Here is a 12,860-nt window from a genome sequence, read left to right on the forward strand (position 1 = left end):
CCTTTAGGGAAATTATTTCTCATTAAAATGCCCTTCTCTGTTCCTACTGTTTATTTCCCTCAAGTATGTGCACTGCATGATCGTATAACCTGTACATCATTTTATCACTGTAAAGAATTAATATATATATGGTATCATTAATACTTGCGCTGTATTATTTGTAACGTCTCAGGAGTACTAATTTATTTTATGAGCAGAAGTGGGTGGATTGTTCGAACGAATATATTTGCAGGGTTTCCATGTTTAGGAACTACATTTTTTTACTACAACTATTAAGAACTTTTCAGTATCTCAGCAGTTTGCCATACACGACATTAATGAACGAAGATTTCATGGATGATACAGAAGAAATAAGTTTATTGAAACTATGTTGGAAGCTTGCATATATTATAAGATTCAGTTGACTTCACCATAACGTTGTTACTTGTTTTGGTACTGTAATTACAGGCCCAACTGTGCAGTATTTGAACTCGTATTGATCACTGTGAAGCCTCTACAATTAAATTGTTTGGATGATGTTTATCTGAGATTTGTCATTCAGAAACTGAAAGATTTTTTTTTTTAAATAGTCATTATAGTTAACCTACAAAGTCACTTATACAAAATTTTGCTAGTTATTCAGCTCTTTGTTTGCAACTTATGTAGTTTGGTTGCAATGCTTTTTATACGGCTACAAATATGTTCATCAAAGAATGGATGGTCAGTGTATTGTGGGGGTTGGCGACTACAGTTCCTGTAGCTGAGTCTGACATTGCTTTCATCAACAACATTCTTCTAATGGTCAGACTTCTTCCTTTTTTGCTTCTGGTTAGTGTCAATAGAGGTTGGTTGCCCAGTTGTACTTCCTCTTAAAACAGTAACAACCACCACCACTGCCTAGAGCAACTTCGGGTCAATTTGAGTTTTGGCCAAAGAGCTACACTTTGTAGCTCAATTTAAAAATTCCAACTCGGGGTCCACAAAGATTCAAACTTCGCTCACCAGGCTGGAAATCTATCATCTAAACTTACATGCATCATAGCAATTTGCATCGTACCTGATATCCCCTTTTGGTAAAATTTGTCACATCACCTGGGAATATCTTAATGTGATTTCCTTTTCTCTCATGACTTTTGAAGTAAGCCTCATCAATAGCTGATAGTAGCATATCATTAATTTCTCCATAAAGATTTATTTTCTTGAAAGCTAACATGTATTATTATTATGGTGTACGTTGAGACTCAGAGCATTGGAAATATTAGTTTCCAATAATCATCCTTCTCATTTCCCCTTACCCAGTCCCTGGTGGGTCAGGGCATTAATGGCAGTTCACCTTCCTCTCTCCTTCCACCATTTCTCTTCCATCATTTTGTCTCAGCCCAGGTTTCTTCTCCTTGTACTCCTGTTTATTGAATCAACAGTAAAGATGTTTTATAAAGGAAAAGGCAATGTAGAAAACCCCTACAACGACAGGGGAATAGTCCTTGCATGTTCTCTACGTAAGATCCTCACGCTCGTATTAACAAACAGACTCACAAAGTTGAGAGTTGATAGATGCTCATCTTCCTGAAGAACAGTTTGGATTCTAGAAGGGAACAGGGACACTACAAGCAATACATTGCCTGCAACAGAATATAAAGGAGGCACTCTCAAGACCAAAAGGTAAACTGCATGCTATTTTTGTGGATTTCTCCAAAGCCTTTGATACCATGAACAAGAATAACAGCATAGAAAAATTAGAGTGTCATATAAGAAATCATCAACATCTATGCAACTTCATAAGGAGCATCCTAAATGAAAATTACATCGAGATAGATGATGAAATTTCTAGATCAAGACCCATGGGGAAGACGATACAAGTACTACAGGGAGATCCCCTTAGTCCCCTTTTATATATAATAGCCACAGCAGACATCATACTTTCGATCTCGGAAAGGGTCAGGATTTATATACATGATATAGTAGTAACCTCAATATCGTCAGAAGATTTCCTGGCATCTTTCAGTCAGTTAGCAGAAAGGACGGACAGGAATGAGTTGCAAGTAAATGGAGAAAAGACTGCATGCATTACATTCAGAAAGGGCAGAAACCAAAGGGTATTTATACACAAGAACAAACCCCTAGCCGCTGAGACGCACATAAAATATTTAGGTGCAATTCTGTAACCAAGTGGAAATAAATTCTTACTACACATTACCAAACCCATGGCTAAATGGTTAGAGTGCTGGCCTTTGGTCCAAGGGGTCCCGGCAGGGTCAGGGATTTTAACCTTAATTGGTTAATTCTGCTGGCTCGGGGGCTGGGTGTATGTGTTGTCTTAAGCATTAGAAATCATCCTAGGTATGGAGGACCCCATCCTCACAGACGCGCAGGTCGCCTATATGACGTCAAATCGAAAGACCTGCACCAGGCCTCTTCGGAGGCCAGGCGCCATTATTATTACTACACATTAAAGGCAGATTCACTGCTGCCATCAAGAGCTATCAACGATATAAATCAACTGAGGAAATTATCTCTAAAAACTGCGATGCAGCTTTTCCAGGTTAAAGTGTCCCCAGTCGCCATTTATGGACTAGAAAATATCTGGCAGCATCCCACAAAAACTCATCTGAAGGAACTTGATAAAGTAAAGGTAATTTTCCTCAAAAATATACTATGTATGTCCATGTTCACACAGTCTCGCCTGGTATATGTCCTGGCGAGAGGACAATTTCATGTTGAGGAGCTGAGGTCAAATTTACTACTCCCAGCTACCCCGAGCTATGTTGAGGTAATGAAGACTGGAAAGGAACAAATCTTGAGCTAAGGCGTATTTATTTATTCTGAATATTGTCCCAATGAGCTATTAGCTCGAGGGAGAGACTGCCTTTTACAGTTCTGGCTTTACAGTTCATGGTAAAAATGTTTAATATTCTTAATATCCGTTGATCACAACAATGTTGGCAGTGCACTAGAGATAATTATATTTAACTGTGGCAATAATAATTAATACATTTCTATATATTTTTGTAAAAAAAATAATTATAAACAGATGCAAGTCATTCTCCTTGAAAAGACGGCCAACATGACAGGCTTGAGAATCTCTGCCAAGAAAACAAAATTTTTGACCAATATAAAAAGTGCCCCGAAGTTTTTAGTAACGGATATTGGTCAAATAGAAAAGGTAAAGAAATTCAAATATTTGGGTAAGACAATTCAAGAAAATGGTGTAGGAAAATCTGCTATAGAGGAGAGGATACAAAAGATGGAAAGAGCTTACGGTATAACTAAGAATACTTACAACAAAAAGTGATTATCAACAAAACTGAAAATAAAGCACTACAACACAGTAGTGAAACCAGAATGCCTGTATGCCAGTGAATGTCTAGCACTGAACTAGAAGCTTGATAAATTAGAAACATTAGAAAGAGGAATTATAAGGAAAATATTAGGTCCTCTAAGAATTGCCGAGTTTTGGAAATTAAGAAGTAACAATGAAATTTACCAGAACATAGAAAACATATCAGAAGCAATAAGAAAAAGGAGATTGCTATTATAGAATGACAATAGACTAACTAAACGAATCTTCAAGTACCTTTGGGAAAAGAAATCAACCACCACCTGGATTCAAGAGTTCAAAAAAGACCTGAAAAGAAACAACATATGAGAAGAAGAATTGTTGGAAAGAAAGATTTTTCAATAAGAAAGTCTTACAAATGGAAGGATTCCAAGGGAGGAAGGAAAAGAAAACAGGCACAAAGTGGACTGAAGCCAAGAAAAGAAGCACAGTGAAACAATGAAAGAATACTGGAAGAAAAGGAAAGAACAACTAAGGAGGAAGAATTGAAATTGTAACGTGGTCGTTAGAAGGCCGGAATGAAAGAAAAAGAAGAATTATAAACAGACTTCTTAAATAATGAACATTTATTAATACCCCATAACTCAATTGGCAATTTGTTATGTGATGCTGCGGCAGAATTTGCTGTACTTTTTATTCCATACCTTGAAGAGGATACATGGCCAGTGTATATCTAATTTATTGACCTAGTTTGGTAGTTATGAATGTCTTTGATGTACCTCATTTCTGTATTTAAGGAGATCATATCATTTTAAAATTTATACATGAGTAGTGCTTCAGAGTATGTCTTATGCATTCTGTTCGTGTCCCTGTATATCTCAATGGAACATTTTGAAAAGTTGTATCCATAAATTAATCTTATGACCCTTTTTTGAAGTATTTCAAGTTCATTTATTTCTTCTCTATTGCATGAACCCTAAATTACATGCGAGTGAATAAGTGAGAAATAAATGCTTCTATAGGCCTATTAAAACAACGTGCGTGTTATGACAGCTCGCAGCAGGTGGCGCCGAGCAAAGGAGTGGGAGCGCTGCGTTGCCACATGATCCAGCTGGAAAGCCTCTCGCACTGTATGCGGAAAATAATATTCATCATTAGAGCGTTAGAATAACATTAAATATTGTTGCTATTATACCAAGGTAGCTCAGCAGTAATTTGATCAGCTCAAATATTGTAAGACATACTCCTCATTCCCCTTCCTCTGAGGCCTATATCAGTCTATCCCTGGAAGATTTATTTCATTTTTATGTAGATTCCTGTAGCAGAATGGCACTTTGACTGGCGTGCCCTCAACATTCTGGGTTCAAATCCTGGTGAGGATGGTAGAAACATCTAAGAGATTTTTGTATATATAAAGAGGAGAAATTCATCGGACTCTGTCATAGGCGTCAGCACAATTTAAAATGCCAGCTATAATTGAAATTAAAGTTGTGAGAGGTAAAAGTCCATCTTTCACCATGTCGTTTTGAGTGCCTTTAAACTTGCGATCATTAGTCATGGAACCTCTTTCTGATTGAAATCTGAAACAAAGAGCCTTATATAATCTAACCACAGGTCATGATTCTTAATTTCTAAAATCTCACATACTTTGTCCACCTTTGAGAAGAAAGCACAGAAGAAGAATAATGTATAATTATTATTTTACGAAACAAAAAATAATAAACATTATCAAAATTTCGAAGGGTGCAGGGAACACCGTCATGGGATGGTCCAGATACATTCACCCCCTCTCTTTCCCCTTCACTTTGTTTGCAGGACTCCATTTTTTATTTATTTTAATTTCCCTATTCTAATTACTGTAGCTCGAGATATCTTTAACGCTGCTGCTGTTCTGTCTACAACTTTGTTAACGTCTATCAGTGGGCCTCCATTTTCCCTTTCAGCCTCAAAATATTCTCGTAAGGCACACAGCATATCGCGAGCTTGACCAACAATAACTAAGCCACGCCTCGTCATTACGCTTGCCTCTTTTCGAGGGAATGAATTCTTGGTCGCCCTCGTCGTTTAGCGGCGCTCTTAATAGGTTGCAACATTTTATAGTTCAAAAAATGACAAGGTGTTAAAGTGACACTGTACCACACAATACTAAAATTTTCTTTACACTAAAATGCCAGCCTTGATAACAATACAGTTATGTACATGAACACAATAGTACTATAAATATTAAGCTGGTTTCAAAAACACTATACAGATAATCATATTTACAATGCTAAAAAGCATTGTAACTATTAGTTCAATATGGATCAGTGATGAAGTTTTTAACTTTAAATGATAATCATATCACTCAAAGCAGACACTATTATATAGCCCAGCCACATGTGCTACAGTATACTATATTGGCAACGTGGAACTTGGATCGAAATCCTCTCGGAGCTTTAAGGCAGAGGGGGTAGGAAAAGGTAGAGCACGTGTCAAGCTGGGATTGGCTTAAATGGGACACCTGTACTGGTTGCCATAGTAACTGCCACCACTTACTACTGTGCTGGAAGCTGTCAGAACACGCATATTGTTTTAATAGCACTATAAGCTACTGTGTAGTTAATCCTATGTCCTGTAATCTTTTCAACACTCCTATAATAGCAGTTATCTTATGTTCTATATGAGATATGTGTCCTTTATAAGATGGCTTGTAGAAAAACATATTTAAAACAAGATTGTTTTCAGTGACCCACTATATGAGAGTATCTAAATCTCTTTGTACTTTATCCATTATTTGTTCTTCAGTGTCATCTTCATGAAAGTCCGACTCGTTGGCTGAACGGTCAGCGTACTGGCCTTCGGTTCAGAGGGTTCTGGGTTCGATTCCCGGCCAGATCGGGGATTTTAACCTTAATTGGTTAATTCCAATGGCACAGGGGCTGGGTGTATATGTTGTCTTCATCATCATTTCATCCTCATCATGACGCGCAGGTTGCCTACGAGTGTCAAATAGAAAGACCTGCATCTGGCGAGCCGAACCCGCCCTGGGATATCCTGACACTAAAAGCCATACGACATTTCATTATATCTCCATTTTAAAAAAGGAAAATATCTGCAAATAACAGCAATTTATCAGATTTGCAGTGCATGGTTTCCATCACTGGATCTGCAGCACAGCAAGTTACCACTTACCAAGTACAGAGTGTAAATGCAAATTATGTGGAGATTGGTGCAACAGATAGGTGTATCATCTAATGTGGTGTTGTTTCTCACTCTGTCTTTCCTAGTCTGTCCTGTCTTACTTATTTGGTATATCATTTCGCTGGCTTGAATTCTACCCTCCTTCCTGTTTGTCATTGTCCAGGTCTCAGCCGCATAACTCAGTATGGGTGCATAATACATTTTGTACATTATCGTTTTACACTTTCTTGGTACTCCCTTATTCCAGACAAGGTTTCTTACACTCTGGTAGAATGCATTGCCCTGTTGCACCTTCTTGCGAATCTCCATGTTTAGCCTTGTATTCTGCATTAATTCGCTCCCTGGGATTTGAAACTGTCCACAGTTTCAAGGTTTTGACCACCAATTTTCACATTGCATTTCCCTTGTCTTTCTCCTCTTTATATCATCATGGTCTTTTCTCTGTGCTGATTTTCATACCATAGGTACTTTACAGTTTTCTCATTCAGTTCATCAACTTCTTGTACTTATTTGCTGTTCATTCCCCAGACCACAATATCGTCTGCAAATTAGTAATAATTTCATCTCCCTATTCCCATATGCTTCCTTTGTCTCCTTTATAATTTCGTCCCTAACCATTAGAAACAAAAGAGGTGACAGCACACTCCACTATCTTACAAGGAGACACTGCACGTGTCATCTGGGATTCGGCACAGTTTTGGTGGGGTTATAGAGCAAGGGCAGAAGAGTTACACATCAAAATACACTGACGGAAAAAGATATCCGAACACCATTAAATAAGGATTGTAGAATACAGAAAGTTTTGCAATATATTTGTTGAAGTAACGTGTTTAATTGATTAAAGGTACAAGACTTCAGGTTAATATCCGCGCAAGAAAAGCCATTGCAAACGTACCATGCTGGTCCATTAATAACCGGTGTAATCGCCTGACTGTTGAATGAAGGCATGCATTGTGTCGTACAGGTGCTGGATGTCAGCTTGTGGGATGGACGTCCATACCTGTTGACACGTGGTCGGTCAATACAGGGACGGTTAGTGTAGCTTGTGCATAACGCTGGAGTTGTTGTCCAATGATGTCACATACGTGCTCGATTGAGGACAGATCGGGGGATCGAACAGGCCAACGCAACATGTTGACACACTTTAGAGCACGTTGGGTTACAACAGCTGCATGGAGGTATGCATTATCCTGTTAGAAAACATCCCCGGGAATGCTGTTCATGAATCAATGAATCAGTCACTACTACTCTGCATGTTGGGCAGTCGCCCAGGTGGCAGATTCCCATCTTGTTGTTTTCCTAGCCTTTTCTTAAATGATTGCAAGGAAATTGGAAATTTATTGAACGTCTCCCTTGGTAAGTTATTCCAATCCCTAACTCCCCTTCCTATAAACAAGTATTTACCCCAATTTGTCCTCTTGAATTCTAGCTTTATCTTCATATTGTGATCTTTCCTACTTTTAAAGACACCACTCAAACTTATTCATCTACAAATGTCGTTCCATGCCTTCTCTCCACTGACAGCCTAGAACATACCGCTTATTACATGTTATGAATTTCATTTTTTTTCATCCATATTGAGCTTCAAATTAACATTAAAATCTAATTTTTATTAGAAAATTGTCTACCTTTTCAATACAATATATTTTCTTTCCACATTATAACCTTACATTATTGTCGATTCTATTAATTGGACATGTTTTGCCCTTATTTTTGGGCATCATCAGCCATGTTTCTTACCTCAAAATCGTACAAATATATTCAGGATCCTGTTCATATTAATCTTGTAGTATTTCTATAAAAGGCTATATTATGGAAGATATGTTAAAATGTGCTTATTGCATTACATAAGTGTCCATATTTGGCTAGATAAAGATGGCCAATGGGATTATACATATATAATGAGTTGCACTAAACCTAATTTAAAAAATTGGAAAAACACTAAAAAACTATACTTTAAAAAAAAAAAAGTTTTAACAACTTTGGCAGATTTTAGCACACAGTCTTATTGTCCACTGTTGTGTTGATTTATTTTTGAAACGTACTCTTGAAGATATAATTTTAGTTCCCATTGGAAAATTCTATAGCAAAGTTGTTATATGTCTAATAAGTTTTGTAAACAAACGTACGTAAACAACAATAACATTAAATGAACTAATAGCTAGTGTTTGTAACTTAAAACAGTAATTTTAGTGTTTAACAGTGCTGTCCTGTCAATTTTTAAAGGAATCCTTAAAAGTCACTGTTTCTTGATTTTATTATTATGTTATCAAATCTGGCGTCACTCAGAAATTTTAATTTAGCAAGCCTATTAATGGGATGTTGTTTAGTTGTTGAGTTGCTTGTTGGGTTGCTTAGCTGTTGAAGTGGCATGCCGCTTGTCGTTAACGAGGATCGAATGGGCACTACTCAATTTGTTGTGTTAAAGATGGAATTCAGTAGCTTCGATTTGAAGAATGAAGTTGATGAGTATCTGAAATGAGAATAAAAATGTATTTCTTAATATCGAAGTGTGTATTGTTAATTTAATGGGGAATCGCTTTAGCTTTATTACTTACCCTCTCATCTCTCTTGCAGCCAGCTTGTCTTGAAGGCACTACCGGATTGACTGACTGTCGCTGAAACTGTACACCTAGTGTTGTATCTGTGTGCTACCTGAGGAGGGGGTGGGTAGGGGAGGGGTGGGTGGACAATGTTTTGGTTGGTCTTGGAGGAGTTTTACTGGGCGTGCAACCTTGATGAGGGGAGCTTTGTTGATGTTAGGTACTCTCTTTTATTTTTAATATTTGCGATAATTGCGGAATTAGTTCGTATAGTAGGTGTATCATTTAAATTGAGGTTTTTATTGAAATGTTTGTCTAAAAAAGTGTAGATATTTTTGTACTCATGCATTAGTTTGCCTTTTCTTAAAATTTTGAGAATTAATAATATCTTGTTCTATTGTTGTGTAATTGTGTCCGGTTTCCCTCATGTGTATGCTCATACCTGAAAATTTATTTGTTTATTTGCATTAAAATGTTCCAAAAATTTTGTTGAAAAGCTACGTCCTGTCTGTCCAATATATGATGCGAAGCATTAAGCACACGTGAGCTTATAAATCCCTGAACCTGAATATTGATCATTATTAAAATTAACAACATTATGGTTTAGAGATATACTTTGATTTGTGTTCTGTGTTTTAAAAGTGATTTTAAAATCCTGTTTTTTAAATTGGTTTGAGACTTGATAAATATTAGGATTATTGTATGTAAATGTAGCATACGTGGATTCTTTTTGTTTATCTGGAAGTGTGCTCTTTGCAAATGTACTATCATCAGATTGCACACATAGCACTCAACTTCCTATTCTGCTGCCAGGTACAGACACTGCATCTTCTAGGTGCATCTGTGGCTTTGATGATTTTTGCCTGTCAGGAATGTCGGTGAGCAGCCAGAGTTGCCCTTTCAGTTGCCGAAGGAGGCTTTCAACTGTAACTTTCAGTTGCCGAAGGAGGCTTTCAACTGTAACTTGCTTTCAGAAAGTCCATGCAGAGTTCCTTTGAGAAAGTCGTGAGAAACGTGTGCCTGTTCATTGTTTGGCTTGTGTTCGCCTGTAATACTACGTAAGTTCTGATGCCACCAATATTCATAATTCCAGAAAAGCTAATGACCGTTGATTACACTTTCTTTTGACAGTGTATGTTACTTTCATTTTATCGAGGGTCCCTTCATTTTGTTGTATAATGTGAGCATTTCTGGCTTTTCCTGTTCACCAGTTTCCACAACCATCGAATGTATTTGAGAAAGGAAGAAGTACAACTCCATTTTGTTTTCAACATAGGATCTTCTTCAGATCCAGAAAGACTACATTTCTCCTCACAGTTTTTTCTCAGAACAAATAGGGGTGGAATTTCCCTTTTGTTTTTCTGCGGGGTTCAACAAATGTCAACCAATGCTGGTGCAGGAGTTGTTTGCATAACGGTGTGGAAGTGTACCAAGTGTCTATTGTTACATTGTGTCTTGTGCATGATATTGGGGTTATCAACCTGAGAACCACATTCAAATGGTCCTGCAGTTTGCTTTCTGACATAAACTTATGTTTTGAGGGCATAAAATTTCTTGCATCATTGAGGGCAAACTCTATCAAGCTATAATTTTCTGGCTTAGATTTCATGTACTGCCTGAACCCTCACCTTCCTCTGAATGGCTATAGCATTTCATTTGTTGTTATGCACTCTCCAACAGAATAATGATGTGAGGAGTTGGAATTGAACTATTCCAATATTCCTCTTATTGGGGACCATGGGGCCCCTTTATCTTGTTCTTACGTCTGTTACCTGTCGTCGACATTGTCAAATCCGAGCCTCCTGAGAGCCATTGTTATCCAAAAGAATTTGACATCTGTGAAATCTGTGGCGTACAAGTCATCAAGATTTTGTTAGGAAGATTACAGCACTCCTGGCCATAAATCCAAATTCTGCCTAAGTTACATTCATATAATTTGTATATATTGCATCTTATCATACTGAAAATTAGTCATGTGCTTCTCAATCCATTTTTTTGTGGAGGTAACAATTGCATTAATCATGGGATTTGAGAAGAACAAACTCCAGTTTTCTGACAGGCTAGTGGCATTACATGTGATTCCCTTCATCCCGGTGGATTTATAACAATATTTTGCCTCCTGGTTCTCACATTTCTTGGAGGTGAGTGCATATTCCATTTGGTTGAGTTCTCCTTTCCAAGAAAAAATTCTTTGCATATCTGACAGCCAGTTCCTTCTTCACCGGACTGTTCACTCTGAGAGAAATTATCACTCTCATATATCTTCCTCATCTTTGGAAGATTCTATAATGTCCACTGGAAACTAATTTTCTCCTCATTGCAGTCAAGTTCTTCTAATACGGTCTTCTTTACATGCATGCATTTGTATGCTACCACAGAGACATTAAAAAAAAAAAAAAAAACAGAAATCAGTGTGTGGTATATATTCTTGGGCATATTGCTCGCAGCCCCCACTTAGAGAAGCTCGTGGTCCAGGGGAAGTCCTTTTTGCGAAGCGATGACATGGCAGGCCGCCAGTCCTTTGGACTGACCTTATAGAAACTGTACTCAACACCAACCTGGAGCAAGCAACCCGGCTGGCTGAACACCGTAGTCGATGGTGAGGAGCAGTACGACATGCGCTACATGCCAACGTACCAACATACAATTATAGCAGACGCGCCGAATCCCCCAATTTAAGCGGTATACTATCTATTTTTGGTCCATCCTCCCTCTCTCTCATTTGCAGAGACTTGTATCGTGATTTTGAGAGCAGATTTAGTATTCCTGTATTTTCTGAAAAATCCCAGGATTTTCCTTGTTCTTTAAGTAGATGGAGAGAATTGTTCAGCAGGGACTGGCAACGCAGATGCAGATGCTAATGCTGGTGGTGTTCTTATTTATGACAGAATCTCTAATGTAATGCTTTTTATTTTATCATTTCCACATAGCAATGCCAATTGTGAGACAGTTATTTTAGCATACTTACAAGGACAAAAATTCAATTCAGATAAAAGCCTCCCCAAAAATAATACTGGAAAATATTAACCTTAAAATTAAAACCCGTTCAACAAAGCCAGTGCTTAGAGCATAAATCAATTTCAGAAATATGTGAAGGGGCCTAAAGCAGTTATAGTGAAGAATCATGTGTTCTAAAGCTCACATACATGCAGTATTTCAGTATTTATAAAAAATGAGAAATTACATAATTAAGTAATGTGTTATATATTCTTCCACAGTTACGTCATCAATGACGTATGGCACATCTGAATAGTCACCACGCATCTAGAAAGATATTAAGAACAAGATGAAGAATTGCAACGATAGCAGAAGAAAATTCGGCAGTTGCAGTTAGTTGCACAGTGAAGTTGTGACCATGTTGGTACAGTACTATAATATGCACATATCTATGCTACAGACAAAAAATATTCTCTCAGAAGTAAACAGCCCGAGTTATCAATAATGAGTGCAGATAAATCAATCAATCAATACTGATCTGCATTTAGGGCAGGTCGCCCAGGTGGCAGATTCCCTACATGTTGTTTTCCTAGCCTTTTCTTAAATGATTTCAATGAGATTGGAAATTTATTGAACATCTCCCTTGGTAAGTTTTTCCAATCCCTGACTCCCCTTCCTATAAATGAATATTTGCCCTCTTGAATTCCAACTTTACCTTCATATTGTGATCTTTCCTAATTTTAAAGAAGCCACTCAAACTTATTTGTCTACTAATGTCATTCCACGCCACCTCTCCGCTAAATACTATGAAGAATACTAAAAGACTTCTGATTCTCTGCAGTGTTTATCGCACATGTCTTTTCGTTTCCATGTAATACGAACATTATTCTACAGTAGGCCTATTTACGCATTAGAATCTTTCTTGCAGAATCAAAACGTACTCT

General features: G+C 37.5%; 1 protein-coding gene across 5 annotated transcripts in view; it reads left to right on the forward strand.

Moving 5' to 3' along the window:
• LOC136877259 (uncharacterized) overlaps window positions 1-12,860 on the forward strand; it is a 137,948-nt gene that overhangs the window by 417 nt on the left and 124,671 nt on the right. Inside the window, exon 2 of one of the 5 annotated variants that reach the window (XM_067151136.2) lies at window positions 12,198-12,340. The exons of 3 other annotated variants lie outside the window; for them this stretch is intronic. The gene's annotated coding sequence lies outside the window, so the exon portion shown is untranslated. The remainder of the gene's footprint in view (window positions 1-12,197; window positions 12,341-12,860) is intronic. One more of the 5 variants, XM_067151137.2, reaches the window with a different exon arrangement.

The sequence above is a fragment of the Anabrus simplex genome, chromosome 7 (assembly GCF_040414725.1).
Source record: "Anabrus simplex isolate iqAnaSimp1 chromosome 7, ASM4041472v1, whole genome shotgun sequence".
Lineage (NCBI taxonomy): Eukaryota > Metazoa > Arthropoda > Insecta > Orthoptera > Tettigoniidae > Anabrus > Anabrus simplex.